The sequence below is a fragment of the Colobus angolensis genome, unplaced genomic scaffold (genome assembly GCF_000951035.1).
Source record: "Colobus angolensis palliatus isolate OR3802 unplaced genomic scaffold, Cang.pa_1.0 Scaffold180, whole genome shotgun sequence".
In the NCBI taxonomy this organism is placed as follows: Eukaryota; Metazoa; Chordata; class Mammalia; order Primates; family Cercopithecidae; genus Colobus; species Colobus angolensis.
Genome location: NW_012114933.1, coordinates 2,561,148 through 2,577,091, shown reverse-complemented (window position 1 = coordinate 2,577,091; position 15,944 = coordinate 2,561,148).

Genomic DNA, 15,944 nt, shown 5'->3' with positions numbered 1-15,944 from the left:
ATTACTCTAGGTAATATATGCAGCATGAAACTGCTATTTGAAAGACCATATATAAAAATATTTCATTGTACCCCATGAACAGACAAAATTATTGTCAATTAAGTATAAAGAAAACAGACTTTTAGTGTACTCAAGAGTTTATGAATTCCTATGTAAAAGAAAAAAATCCTACAATACAAACATACCTATAACAATTTCTTACCTTTTAATATGTTAATAAGGCCCTTGTTATTGGGTCATTCCTGAAACCTGGAAAATCAAGTCAGCAAAGCCAAGAAGGAGCCTTGTGGCTATGCTGTTGAAAGTATCTTGGCCACAAACAGGCCTTCTGGTCCTCAGTCCCCCAAGTTGGACAGTTCAAAACTAACATGGGCCATCTGAAGGTAAATCCATTTATTAATTTTTGTTAATATATTTACTTTAAAATGGAATATAATTAAAGAAAAAAATAAATTTTCTTTATCCCTCTATTCACTTAACAGCCCGAGATGCAAAGTTCCAGGAGGCAGCAATGCATCTCAGGTCCTGGTGATTTGTCTCTGTTCGTTCCGCAGCCTCCTTCTCCAAGCTTCTTACCTCATCATTTTTTTACCCTTATGCCATTACTCGTACTGCCTCCTTTTCTAGATTTCTTTTTTCATTTTACCCACTGATTCTTATTCCTTTGTAAAGATTCTCTTCAGGCACCATCTTGTGCAGAAATCCTGACAGTGTTAGATGATATGTCTCAATGCTTTCATAATATACTGTGTATGACTTTGTGTTTACTACATTTTTACAGCTTTTTTATGGCATAATTTACATTCTGTGAAATTCACTCACTGTCAGTGTACAATTCAGTGATTTTTAGTAAACTGCAGAGTTGTGCAAATATCACCAGAATCCAGTTTAGAACGCTTCCATCACTCCAAAGAGTTCCTTTGCCCCATTTTCTAGCAGTTTTTGATCCTATATCTAGCCCCGGTATGATCTGTTTCCGTCTCTATAGATTTAACTTCTTACTGCATTTCATGTATGAGGAATCATACCATATGAAGTCTTTCCGTCTGTCTTCTTTCACTTAGCATTATTTTATATTTATTTATATTGTAGGATGTATCAATACTTTGTTCCTTTTCTTGCTATATAGTATCCCCTTGTAGGAATCTACCACATTTTTTTGATCTCTTCACAAATTGATGAACATCTGTTTCCACTTTGGGGTTATTAAGAATAGTGCTATTGTGAACATTCACATCTGAATGTATGCTTTTATTTCTTGTGGATGGATATCTCAGAGTGGAATTTCCAGGTTGTTTGGTAAGTTTGTGTTTAACTTTTTGAGAAATTCTTTTGCTAAGAGGCAGTAACATTTTACATTCTCACCAGCAATGCATGAAGGTTCTAGTTTCTTTGCATCTTTGACAACGTTTGTTATTGTCTGTCTTTTTAGTGTAACGATCCTAGTGGATATGAAGAGGTATCTCATTGTGGTTTAGGTATGCATTTCCCTAATTACTAATGTTGAACATTATTTTTGCATTCTTATTAGGCATTTTTCAGGGAAATGTCTGTCTGTATCTTTTGTGAATTTTTAAATTGAGCTTTTTTTTTTGTCTTCTTCTTATTGGACTGCAAGCATTCTTAACATATTCTGAATATAAGGTATTTGTCAGATATTTGATATAAAATATTTCTCTCAGTATGTGGATTATCTTTTCATTTTCTTCATGGTGTCTGTTGAAGCACCAAAATTTTAATCACGTTGTTTTACAACATTGTTTTTTTTAAGTCAGTCTTTACTAAAATCTTTGAGGGCAGAGGCTGCACGCATTTATTGATACGCTAGACTATTCACACAATTATTGAGAAACTGCTTGAGAGAAGCACCGTTCTAAGTTCTTTGAATAGATTAACTCTTTTAATCCTTACAAGAACTCTATAATGTAGGTACTGTTAAGACCGGAGTTCAGCAAAGTAAGTTCCTTCCAAGCTCACACAGAAGACGTAGCAAGACTAGGATTCAGCATGATGTGGTGTGACCCTGGAGCTCAGGCCCTTGATCTGAGTATGACTCTGCCCCTAATTAGTGTATTTCCATGGGAATCACTAGAATTGAAGCATGCAAATATGTACTTTCTTGCTAATTTACTAATTTTTAAATACTGTCATACACTCATCAGACTCAAGGAAAGACACAGTTTAAGTCTTTTGAGAATGAGGACCAGAAATTAAGTTATCACTAAATTCAGTAAGAAGAGCAATTACAGGAATCTATACGGTCACCAGAATTTAAGCTTTTTGATCATTTTCACTTTCACAGAAATTATGAAAATGTTGAAAATCACGTAAAATGTCTCAAAATCTTTCTTTTGGAGAGCAATAGTTGCAGGGCGTTGGACTTGCCTCAATGTCTCAGATTCCTCTTGAAGTGATAGTAACTTATTCTGTAGTATGATTATGAGGAATAAGTACCAGTTGTTATTAAATACATTATGTTTTATAAATATGAGCTGCAAAATTTGATTAACTGTACTTTATTATCAGTTAAGTATTAAATGAAGTATTTACATAGAGGGCTTTTTCTAGTGTCTGGGAGCTAGTTGAGTGCTCAAAAAAGTAGCCGTAATAATTTTTGCACTTTTTATCAGCCACCTCTTGCTTCCTTTATGTTCTCCTTTTGAGTTTTCTGATTTAATAAGCATAATCTTGTTATGAATTTACTCAAATATGTTTACTTTTGGCAAATACCCTTACAAAACCTGAGGGAGGCAGTCCTCTCAGGTAGCCCGGTTGAAATAGATTGGAGCCTTAGAAAAGTTTATGAAATAAAAACTTTGACACTCTAAATCAGCTTCCTATTCCATAGTATTGCCAATGTGTTACCTAAATGAAATACTAACATTTAGTATAAGTAGGTTTTTAAGTAAAAGCAGCCATTCAGCTCTAAATATACAGTAACTTGTATCTGAAGTGATAAAATTATGTGAAAGTAAATGCAAATATTTTACTCAGTTAATTCGTAAAGGCATCTTATATTGAATATTTTAATGAAAATTCAAAATGAATAACTCAGAATTAAAAAAATTATAGCACATACAAGATTTCACAATATTTATTGGTTTGTTATTTTCATATTCAGACCTTCATCATTCACCAATTTTTTAAAGCAGTGTTAAGACATTTCAGAAATGCAACTATATTCAATTTGCTTTGATTTAAAACACAAAGAAACAAACAAAATAAGTCTATCATTGTGAAAAGGTAAGGAAAAGACCATTTATAAACACTGAAAATCAAATGTCAATGCTGGTAAGTGTGGGAACAGCTAATGTCAAGTTGCCACACTGGGAATCGTACCCCACAAGTCCCAGAAATTCATGAGAGTAGAGAGCAGTAAACAGCACAAGTGCTATTATAATATTATAGTGGAAAATTGACTATCTTTTTGCTGTCTGAGGCTGCTGTAAGTATATAAACCTTTGAACATAGTGACAGTTTTAAGCCCTTTAAGGAAATCAGAATTGATAGTAAAATAGCTAATGGCCAGAAATCACTTCCCACACCCTTGGCCTCTGCCTTCACTTTCCTTTTAGGCTAACCCTTGGCGCATTCTCAGAAAGAGGTAGAGCATATTCCACACAGCCTGGGATGAAGTGGCAGGCATTTGGAAACCCTTGAAGAAAGTGATAGGCTTGTGTTCTGCTTTCACCCTGCTGTTGACCACAAACAGACAAGCTCCTCATCCAAGTTTGGCACTTGCCCGGATAAGGGACCTGTAATGCGATTTGGTATGACAAATATCACTCCATCTGCATTCTCTTTTTCATAAAGGAAAGGCTTCCTCTCTCTTATAAAAAATGTGTTAGAACATTTAAAATCCTGATCATTTGTGTGACTGTTAAATGTTGGTATAAAAATGCATTAAATGATTTCATTGACACATTGCAGAGAATAAGCAGGTATCTTTGAAACTTTCTAAAATCTTGTTTTTGAATTAAAGGTATGTTTTACAATTTATATAGATTCAATGGATTCATATTTTAATATTGGTGTAGCCTGGTCAAATAAATTGCACAGACACCTGGAAATGACTTTGATAGACTCACCCATTCCTGAGTGGAATGTATTCAATTGAAAGTTTGATTTGTAGACTGTTTTGTAAAACTGACTATTGTATCAGAAGAGACAAAATTGGGGTGCAAGCCCCCAAATAGAAATTGCTTAACATAGCAGTTTATTTCTTATTCGTACAAAGTCTGGTACAGTCCATGGCTTTTCAGAGCAATTATGTACTCATGCTTAATATTCCTCACACTCTGCCCAAGCGGCTAACCTGTTACAAGTGTCCTGGACCACACTGCCTCTATAGCTGATGCTTCACAAGAGTCACCTAGGTGGTCTTGCCTCTGCTCTTGTATGCTTTGGCCAGGAATTCATGTCACTTCTTCACACATTCCATTGCCCAGACCTAGTCTTGTGACTTTGCTTAACTGCAAGTGGTCGAAAATTGACTGCAAAGGGAGGAGAACTGTGTTTTGATGAAAACATGTAATATTTACTACCACAAGTTTAAATCCTAGTCTTTCTTTAGCCATGGCAGAGAACTGGAACAAACTCTGTGCTGGAATGAAAGATAAGATGATTATTTAAAATCATTTATCTTTTGGTGGAAACACTATTTTTGAGAAGAAAGTTTTATTAACTGTAAATTACCACAGTGGGGTCATTTATTTCAAGTTGCAGGGCTGGTGGCTATAGTTGTGTTCAAAAGCGTCGATCCCAAGAGCACTGCAAATAAACCACCAGCATGTTTATCTCCACCACAGAGTGTGCTTCTCAAAGAAATCAAACACCAATGGTTCATTCTCAGTGTGTCTCAATCTGTCTAAGTTCCTCTGGACTGAAAGGATGAGAAGTGATGCTTAAAAAAAGAATCAATGATGTATCACTTAAAATTTTTTGTATTTTTAGTTGCATTATATATTGTGGAAATGCATGGGATACTTTGATACATGTATACAGCATGTAATGATCAAGTCAGGGTAATTGGGACATCCATCAACTCAAACATTTACCTGTTCTTTGTGTTGAGAACATTGCAATCTTCTCTTCTAGCTATTTTGAAATATACCATAAATTACTGTTAATCATAATTTCCCTACTGTACTATCCAATACTAGAACTTACTCATAGTTACTTTGTGATTTTCTTGTTAAAAATAGTAAGAGTCAGCAGGGTGTGGTGGCTCACGCCTGTAATCTGAGCACTTTGGGAGGCCAAGGCGGGCAGATCGGGAGGTCAGGAGATGGAGACCACCCTGGCCAACATGGTGAAACCCCATCTCTACTAAAAATACAAAAAAATTAGCCTGGCGTGGTAGCGGGCGCCTCTAGTGGCAGCTACTCAGAAGACTGAGGCAGGAGAATCGCTTGAACCCGGGAGGCAGAGATTACAGTGAACGGAGATGGCACCATTGCACTCCAGGCTGACAACAGAGTAAGACGCCATCTAAAAAATAAAAATAATATTAAAAAGAAGTAGGACTCATGAGATTCATCTGATTTTCTAAAATTACTTTTGAAAGCAATTTCATAACAGAGCATTTTGTAAGCATACTGATTTGACCAGGAAAAGTTGGATAATCCAATCAATATCAGGATAATAGGTTTAGAAGTTTAGTATTTGCCTATATGCATTATTTTCCGAGTAGCAACATAAATGTTAAAAAACAGGATCTGGATATCTTCTCCCATAAAATATCAGTTCATCATTGTCTAGAAAACATATTTGGTTTATGACAGCTTGACATTTTTTTTTTAATTTACCTGTTGCTGTCTCTTCTAAATTTATATATACCTAGATAGAAGTTTCTATTTTATGTGAAGTTATCATTTTTTTCTAATCTATTGTTTCTCTGCTCCTTTTAATTTTAAAGACATATGGGTAAGATAATAATGTTATTCAGAAATAGGTCATGTCCACAAATAGATCATGTCTACAGACAATTTTATAATGAAATATTGTGTTAATATTGACATGAGAGAAAAAATGTCATACCTAAATGTTTTGTGGATTTAGCCATAAGTCTACAAGGTGCCTTGGTATATAAACTTCCTGGGGACTTACACAAAGTTTTGAAACCTATAAAAAACTATTATCTGTAAAAGGTAAGAAGTCAAATTAAAATGTAAAGAAATAAAAGTTTAATAACATGTCTATGAACGCTATGGTAATGACCTAACTTTAGTATTCAAAGACACTTCATTAACCTTGGAAATTTTATAGTTGGATTTAAAATTTTATTTTTGTAAGAATTTCTTACTCTGTAGGACAATGGCTAAAAATTATAGTTCAAGGAAAATTAAATGAGCTATTTAAGCTAAATAATTTCAAACTAAAGTTTCTGTCAAATACTTGTGCAATAAAAAATTATATGCATCACAGGGTGTGATATATTTTGATACATAGTAAGTAATCTGAACTTCCATCTTGAGAAAATAGGCAAAGAAGAGCAAAATTAAACTCAGAAAAGAAAGAAAGAAGGAAATATAAAAGTTCAGAGTGGAAATCAGTAAACTAGATGACAGATAAATGAAAGAAAAAACCTGACACCAGCAGCATAACAAAAAATTGTACACTGTGATCAAGAAGGATTTATCCCAGGAATTCAAAGTTGATTTAAAATACAAAAATCAATTTACATAATGCATTGTATTAATAGAATACAGAACATAACCTATGTGATTATCTCAATAACTGCAGGAAAAATCCACATCCAACAAACTCCAAAACCCGTTAATAAAAATTGTCTCGCGCTAGTTTCTTATGGGAGCTTCCCAAACCTGATAAAAGGCAGCAAATTGGGAAGATAACAAAGATGTCCACTATCACAATATGTATTTAAAATTGTATTGAATTCATTGGAAGTGCATTTCAAAACTACAATGGGATACCAACTTACATCCATTAGGATGGCTGTCATTTAATAATAATAAAAAAGAAGAAATAATAAGCATTAGTAAGGATGTGAATAAGTTGGAACACTTGTGCACTCTTGGTGAAACTGTAAAATAGTATAGCCGCTGTAGGAAACAGGATGATTTCTCAAAAATTAAAAAATATTATATTATTAATCAGTTCCACTCTTGAGCATATATCCAAAATAATTGAAAATAGGGCCTTGAAGAGATATGTACATACCTATATGCATGCTATTATTCATAATTGCTAAAAAGTGGAAGCAACTCAAGTGTCCACAGATACATGAATGGGTAAGCAAAATAAAGTATATACATGCAATGGAATATCATTCAGTCTTAAACAGGAAGAAAATTCTAACATATGCTACAACATAGATCAATCTTGAGGACATTATGTTAAACGAGACAGTCATAAAAATACATATATTGTATAATTCTATTTGTATGAGGTACGTAGGGTAGTCAAAATCATAGAGAAGGACAGTAGAATGGTGGTTGCAGGGGCTGAAGGGAGGGGGAACTGGAAAGTGATTGTTTAATGGTGTAGAGTTTCAGTATTACAAGATGAACAGTTGTGGAAATGGATGGTATTGATGATTGTGCAACATTATGAATGTAGTTAATGCCACTGGACTGCACATTTAAAATAGTTAAAATAATAAATTTTATGTTATGTGTATTTTAACATAATAAAAAATACGGGGGAAACTGTATTGGATTTTATAGTCAATTCAGTCCAGCAAAAAAATTACTTTCATAATCTAAATTTTCAGATTGTTCATTGCTTAGCACATGGATTTACAACTCATTTTTGTATATGAATCCTGTATCTTGAAAACTTGTTGAATTTATTTGTTCTCATAGGTTTGTGTAGATTCCTTAGACTTTTTCTATACATAAGATCATGTCATCTGTAATTACAGATAGTTTTACTTTTTATTTTCTAATCTGGATTTTTTTTTTTATTTTATCTTCTCGCCCCATTACTTTAATAGTTCAGAATCTCCAGTACAATGCTGTAGAAGTGATTGAGAGCAGATATTCTTGTCTTATTCCTGAACTCAGGGGAAATACATTGTCTTTCACCATTAAGTAGGATATTAGCTAAAGGTTTTTTCTAAATGTCAGTTTTCTCGTTTCACGGATTTTCTTTCTTTTACTTGTTTGTTAAAGACTTTCATAATGAAGAAGTGTTGCATTTGTCAAATACTTTTTCTGTATCCATTTACTTCGCTGTATGATTTTTGTCCTTAATTATATTAATATGGTGCATTACATTCATTGATGTTCAGATGTGAAATCAACTTTGCAATTTTGGGATAAATCTCACTTGATCATATTATCTGATACTTTTCGTTTGCTTCCGAATTCATTTTGCTAATTTATGTTAAAGATGTTTACATCTACGTGTATAAAATTTTTGAGACTGTAGTTTTTTTGTTCTTAATGTCTTGACTGGTTTAGTATTTCTGCCTCGAGGTCAGGGTAATACTACTCTTACAGGATGAGTTGGAAAGCATTCCTTTTCTTTTGCTATGTTTTTTGGAAGAGTTTGTGACAAACTGATGCTATTCCTTCTTTAAATATTTGGTGGAATTCACCAGTTAAGCCATAGTCTTTTCTATATGGGAAGCTTTTTGATTATTAATCAATCTCTTTACTTGTAATAGGTCTATTCATATTTTCTGTTTCTTCTTGAGTGAGTTTAGGTACTTTGCATCTTGCTAGGAATTTGTCTATTTCATCCAGGTTATCTAATTTGTTGCCATGTAGTTGTTCATAGCATTCCCTTATAATCCTGTTTATTTCTATGAGTAATGATGTCCATTATTTATTTCCTAATTTTATCAATGTGAGTCTTCTCCCATTTTTTTCTTGATTAGTCTGACTAAAGACCTGTCAAATTTATTGGTCTTTTTAAAGATGAATCTTTGGTTTCATTGATATTCTTTACTGTTTTTCTAGTCTCTATTTCATTACTTTCATTCCAACTTTTATTGTTTTCTTATATCTACTTTGTTTTTAATTGGTTCTTCTTTTGGTAGTTTCTTAAGTTGAAAGTTTAGGTTTTATATCTGTTAATTTGAGATTTTTCTTGTTTTGTGATCTAGGTGTTTATAGCCTCAAGACCTCTCTACCCATTGATTTAAGCTGCAACCCAATAGGTTTGGTGTGTTGTGTTTATATTTTCATTTATCTCAAATTATTTTACTTCTTGTGTGATTTATTCTTTGACCCATTAGTTACTTATAAGTGTGCTTTAAAATTTTTACATTATTTGTGAATTTCTCCAGTTTTCTGCTATTGTTAACTTTTAATTTCATTCGTGGTGGTTGAAGAAGATACTTTGTATAATTTCAATTCTTTAAAATGTACTGAAACTTGTTTTAAGGCCTAGCAAATAAACTATCCTGGAGAATGTTTCATGTGTATTTGAGAAGAATGTGCCTTCTGCTTTTTTCAGGTGAAATTTTTCTGTCAATATCTGTTATTAGTTAGTTTATGTTTTTCTTCAACTCTTCTATTTCCTTGTAATCTTCTGCCTAGTGATTCTATATACTATTGAAAGCAGGGTATGAGAATCTTCCTATCATTGAATTTTATATGTCTCCCTTCAAATACGTTATTATTTGCTTTTTGTATTTTGGGGCTATTTGTTACATACATACACATTTATAATTATTGTGTTTTCCTGAAATATTGACCCTTTTATCACCATAATGTATCATTCTTTGGGTTTAGTCATATTTTTTTAGCTAAGTATATTTTGTATGATATTTTTAGAGCCATTCTGACTCTCTTGGCATTTTATAGTGAATCTCTTTCCACTTTTTATGTTCACACTATTTATGTTTTTAAATTTAAAAGGAGGGTTGTTTGTGGCATATAGGTGGGTCACCTTTTAAAATCCATTTTGTCAATCTGCCTTTTTATTTGAGTGTGTAATCTATTTACATTTAATCTAATTACTGATAAAGTCAGATTTACATTTCTTTTTTATTAAATAAGCATTTTCTATTGTATCATTTTAGTTCCTTTACTTTTTACTTTTAGTTCCTTTACTTTATCCTTTATTTTGAGATATTTTCTCGGTGGTTGCCTTGAAGATTACAATGAACATATTTGTTTAAAATAAGTTATTTTGTTTTAATAGAACATTAATGCCAATATTATACCAAAAGTTTGCTCCAATATAGCTTTGTTTTCCCCCTTTTTCTTTCTGCTATTGTTATACAAATTATATTTTTATATAAGACATCATGTTATAATTATTTCTTTATATAGCTTGTTTTTAGTCAAACAGGAGAAGAAAAGAGTTACAAACAAAAATACATTTATGTGTCTTGTGTTTACTTACATGGTTGCTTTACTGTCGCTCTTCATTTCTTCATGTAAATATGAGTTCTACCTATTGACTTTTCATGTCAGTCTAAAGGATAGCTTATAATGCTTTTTATATTAGGATGAGTCTATTAGCAAATAATTCCTTTCTTTTTATTATTATCATTATTTTTAATCTGGAGATGTTTTAATTTATCTTTTATTTTTAAGGAATAGTTTTTCTGGATATTTAATTCTTGGTTGACATTCTTTTTCTTTCAGCACCTGAAATATGCCCCATTGCTGTCTGGCCTCCATGGTCCCTGATAAGTCAGCTGCTAATCTTATTGGGGATCATTTACATGTGATGAGTTGCTGATCTTTTGCTGATTTCAAGATTCTTTGTCTCTGACTTTCTTCAGTTTGACTATAGTGCATTTTGACGTAGTCTTTTTTAGTTTATTCAAGTTGAAGCTTGTTGAGCTTCTCTGATGTGTTTATTAATGCTTTTCATCATATATAAAGTTTTAAAAGGATATTTTAAGCTAATATATAATATACAATATATTATATTATGCATAATATATTATATACATTTTTACAATTAATGTATATATTACATATTATATACATATTATATTATATATTATGTATATAATATATAATAACATAAAATAATACATTATATGATAACATATCATTATATATTATATATTTTTTGTGTATATTTTATATATATATATAGTTTTTTTCTCTCCTTTCTTTTGGAACTCTTTTTATGTCTATACTGGTATGCTTAATTGTGTCCCACAGGCCTTATTTTTCTTTTTTTTCCCCCTGTTTTTCAGACTTGGTAATATCATTTCACTCATCATCAAGTTTGTTGATTTTTATTTTCTTCTGCCATCTCAAATCTACAAATGGGAACCTTTAGTGAGGTCTTCATTTTCTTTCAAATCCAGTATTCCTATTTAAAAAACAAATCTTATTTGTCTCTATATTAATATCCTCTGCTTTAGCTTTTACTTTTTGCTTGAACAAATACTTACAATCACCAGAGGTAAGAGATTAGGGCTTGATCAGGTTTTTCTTGAGCAGCCTTGCACATGAGCATGGCCTTCCAGGTCCTCAGGAATTTGTTAGAGCTTATCAAAACTCCCTATGGACTTCTTATTCCCCAGATTCTCTTTTTAAGGTTTTCGGCCAGTCTGCTGTTTGCTTTAACTGGTATTACCGCCCTAGCAGAAGCAATATTAAACAATTGCCACTGATCATTTTGAACAAATTACCTGGCCATAAACTTTTTTATTAAATGCACTCTAAGTCAGGGAAAATAAAAACATTCCAAAAAAATGGAACTTTCCAGGTGGCTACCAGACAGGTCAAATAAGGACAATTTTCCGGGTATGGAGTTTCTAGGGGACCTCTAAATTCATTCTCTCCTCTGCAGTGGCTGCTAGATGGCTTATTTTCAAGGCTACTATGAAGCTGGTGAGTAGAAAATGGTAATGCAGTAAGTTGAAATGCCACAGGCTTATAGTTTATACTGAAATACAGTTATTTTTCCTGAAAAACACTCCTAAGATTGTTACAAACTGTTGACGAATTTCCAATTTAGAAAAGGCTGATTTTGGCAAATTTTCATTGCTCTCATTGGATTTCTGAGGTCCTTACTTCACCATTTTGAAAGTGCTTATTTTATTTTTAAGTACTCTGGATTCATAATTATTCTATTTATTACTGGATTTCATTTCATCTTGAATAAATTCTTCATAGAACCCTCTGACTTAGCTTTCAAAGGTTGTTTTACAGCACCATTATTTGATACTGGTATTACTTTTCTTTGCATTCCCACTGTTGTTCTTTAATACTTTCCTCTCCTAGATTACTTTTTGTGTGTCTTGGTGTTTCCTTTCTTCAAAATATACCTGGAGATCATTTTTCTGAGTTCTTACCTGCTCAAACATGCCTTTATAGTTTTATTAAACTTGGCTAATAACTTATCTCTTAAAGTATAAGATTTTTGATTCAAAGTCCTTGGGTGAAAATTATCATTTGAGATAATACAATGAGTTTACTCTGAAAGTAAACGTGCACACACCTTTCCAAACATAGAACTGATATGCATGTGTATGTGTGTCTATATATATATATATAGTAGTGTATACAATAACAAAATGCAAACAAAGCTGTACATTTCAATAGGTAGGGCAGAAACTCAGAAAAGGTGGCAAAGGCCAGAAGTGGTAAATTCAGCATTGGAAAAGGAAGGACGTGTAAATACCCTAGAGAAGATATTGAACATTAGCTATATTCACTGCTCGAAGTCTTTGGCTGAATCAGAGCTCTCACTCTTATGAGAAAAGACTTAAAGAATAAGCTTGAGCATTTATAGGGCTTCAGTTAATATGGCTGCTTAGTTGCTGCCTGGACTGCCAGGAGGAGATGGAGAGAGCTTCTCAACAAGAAGCTAGAGTAAGCCAACTGCAGTATGATTTGAAAAACTCAGTATTCCCCCAGGAATTGTAATCATGACCATTAATATAAGACGCTCTTCTGATGAAGGCCCTTTGGAAGTGTGTGGAAACCATAAAAAATCTGCTATTCTCTGGAGAGAGAAAAAATCATAATGTTGAAGAAAAGCTTTAAGACTAAACTATCACAGTAAATGAGTAAATGATATGCAAGCCAACAAACTCGGTCACTAAAATAATAGTTTCTTAGAAAAAGCAAGTCATGGGGCAAGCTAAAAAATTAATAAAAGATTTCAAGTAGTTGGAACTGGAGTTCTGCAGGACCAGACCGCCAGCCGCAGGGCCTAGAGGCAGTGGTGATAGTGGCAGTGGTGATTGTGGTCTCCCGGTGGAGCAGCCAGGCACAGATCATGCTGTGCTGGTTCACCACCGTGATCCTGTTGGCTGCCTTACCAGGGCTGGGAATGAATGTTGTTATACTGGGACCCACATTTCAATATTTTGCCACAAATTTGAACCAAAATATTAGTCATCTTCCTTTATTTTTTGTGGGTCCTTTGAATATTTGAGTGGCTCTGTGATTGGTGGAGTTCTTTTTGACATCATGTTTTTTTTTTTTTTTTTTTTTTTTTTAGTTTTGAGAGTGTCAATGTTGGCTACCACAGTTGATCTTTTTCTTGTTTATTTTTCAAGACAGCTCTATTACTGATTGTCATGATGTCTATCTTTGGTACTTCAACTGGCATTCTGGATACAGGTGGTGATGTCTCTATCCTGGATCTTTGAAGAACACAGGATCTTCACATATGTAGGCATTACACTTCTGTTTTGCCTTGGATGCCTTTTTGGCTCCACTGCTAGCTAAACTAGCATTGGGTACGAGAGTGTCTGAAAACCACGCAGTCTGACTTTCACCATCCTGCACTGACGCTGACTCAGAATCTCTGTTGGGAGGACCTGACGATACGAGTTTGCTGTGGTCTTATGCTCTGAACAGTACTTATATTTTGTAGGTCCTATCTTTGTTTTTGCTCTGTTTTTAAAGACAAGCTCAAGGTGAGGAAAAGCAAAAGCATCTGCTCAGATATTTCAAAGAACTAAATATCACAATGCCGTTTTCTGTCTCCTTTTTCTGTTCTTCATTTCTTATGTTGGAGCTGAGGTGACATACAGCTCTTACGTTTTCTCATGTGCAGCCATTCATGCTGTTGGGAAATAAAGTGAGGTTACTGGGTTGAACACCATCTTCTGGGGGACCTTTATGTCCTTCAGGGGATTGGTAATGTTTTTGCTACATTTTTACAGCCTGGAACCATGATCGTGTCAAGCAAGACTGGCAGCCTGGCTTCATCTTTGTATCTTGTGCTTTTTGGCAAGAGCCTAGTTTATCTTTGCATAGCAACTCCAGTGTATGGGGCGCTGATGGAGACTACATTCTCCAGTGGTGCTTCTTGGATTGCACAGTACATGATGATGCATGAGACATTTGCAGCATTTTTTATTCTGTAATCAGTGCTGTCCTAGAAGAAATGACTACTTCTGTAGAAATTGGATTTTTTCAAGGAAAATACCTTGATTTGCCTGTAGTGCTGTATACATCTCTTTGGGGGTATTGATAGCCACCTGTGTTTTATTTCCTGGGATGCACGAATTAGCCACTTCACCTCTTAATCACCAGAGAAAAGTAAACAGAAAGAGTGAGGTCCAGATACTTTTGCTCTCCAGCTCTGGGCTAAACGACTATGAGGAAGAGAAATGAAGAGGAAGATGCAGAAAAATGGAATGAAATCCATTTTGAACTGACTGAAATGAATGAGAAAATGAAACAGTCTATAATAGATACATCGAGAGATATTTTGATAGAGTCCACAGATGAAGTCTCTAACCAATCCCTCTGAAACGTGTTGGTGTTTGAGTCCTCTTCGCTTTAATACTGGCAACTCCCCTGTGAGGCACTTGTCAGAAACCAGGATAACAGGGACTAACACTTAGAGTAGACGGATTACTCATTGACATCCTTGAATAATCACCACTTCTAATGAGGCCATTCAGAGGAGAGCATTAGCAGATTTCCACTATGCTTTGGGGATCAAAATTTCTAGATCCAATGATAGCAAAAGCCAAAAAATTGTAAAATGTTCTGTAATTCCCAGAGTCTTCCATAAATAACCAAATGGTGTCATACATGCACAATAGGATCTTGTTATTAGGCTACTGTTTGGCATGTGGCTGATTAGGAAATATTTTATGGTCTTCATCTCTCAGAGCATGCAAAGAAGGCATTTGTTTTTGAGAAGCTGGGTATTATTCTCATAGAATGAGACCATGTAAGAGTTGAACTGATTTGCTGAACAAATTCCCAGGTCAATATTCTGCCAGGAAAGCTGAGGAGAGTAGTTTCATAAAAAAGCATCTCTGGAAATGGAGATATTTTAATTATTTGTTCTACCTTATCCTTAGGCTTGGATCAAAGAAGGCTAATGACACATTTGATTTCTCGTGTCTATGAAGAGAACACAGAGCAGGGTCCAAGAGGCCTGGCTTTAAGCTTTGACTCTGCCTTTGGATTCTGCACTCAGTCATTAACATAGGCCTCATCTATCTCACCTCCTGACCCGTGATTCTAGAAATGAAACTGAGATGATTTCCAAATTGGGAATCCATAAGTTCTAAAGTTTGTGCAAGATGTCTGCTAAAAATTAATACAAATACCAGCCTGTTCTTCATTCCAAATGAGAAGTGAAACAGAAATGTTAAATAGCATTAAAAATGTGCCAATGATTGGCCCCATGCGGAGGCTCAAGCCTGTAATCCCAGCACTTTGAGAGGCCGAGGCGGGCAGATCACGAGGTCAGAAGATCGATGCCATTCTAACTAACACAGTGAAACCCCATCTCTAGTAAAAATACAAAAAATTAGCTGAGCATGGTAGAGGGCGCCTGCAGTTCCAGGTAATCCAGAGGCTGAAGCAGGAGAATGGCGTGAACCCCGGTCGTGGAGTTTTCAGTGAGCCAAGATCGCGCCGCTGCACTCTAGCCTGGGCAACAGAGCGAGACTCCGTCTCAAGAAAAAAAAAAAAGAAAAAAGAAAAAAGAAAAAAAAGTACTAATGAGCTATTGATTATGAATACATGCAAATTGATTATACTTAATATTTCATACTTTATTTGAATAACTATCTGAAGAAT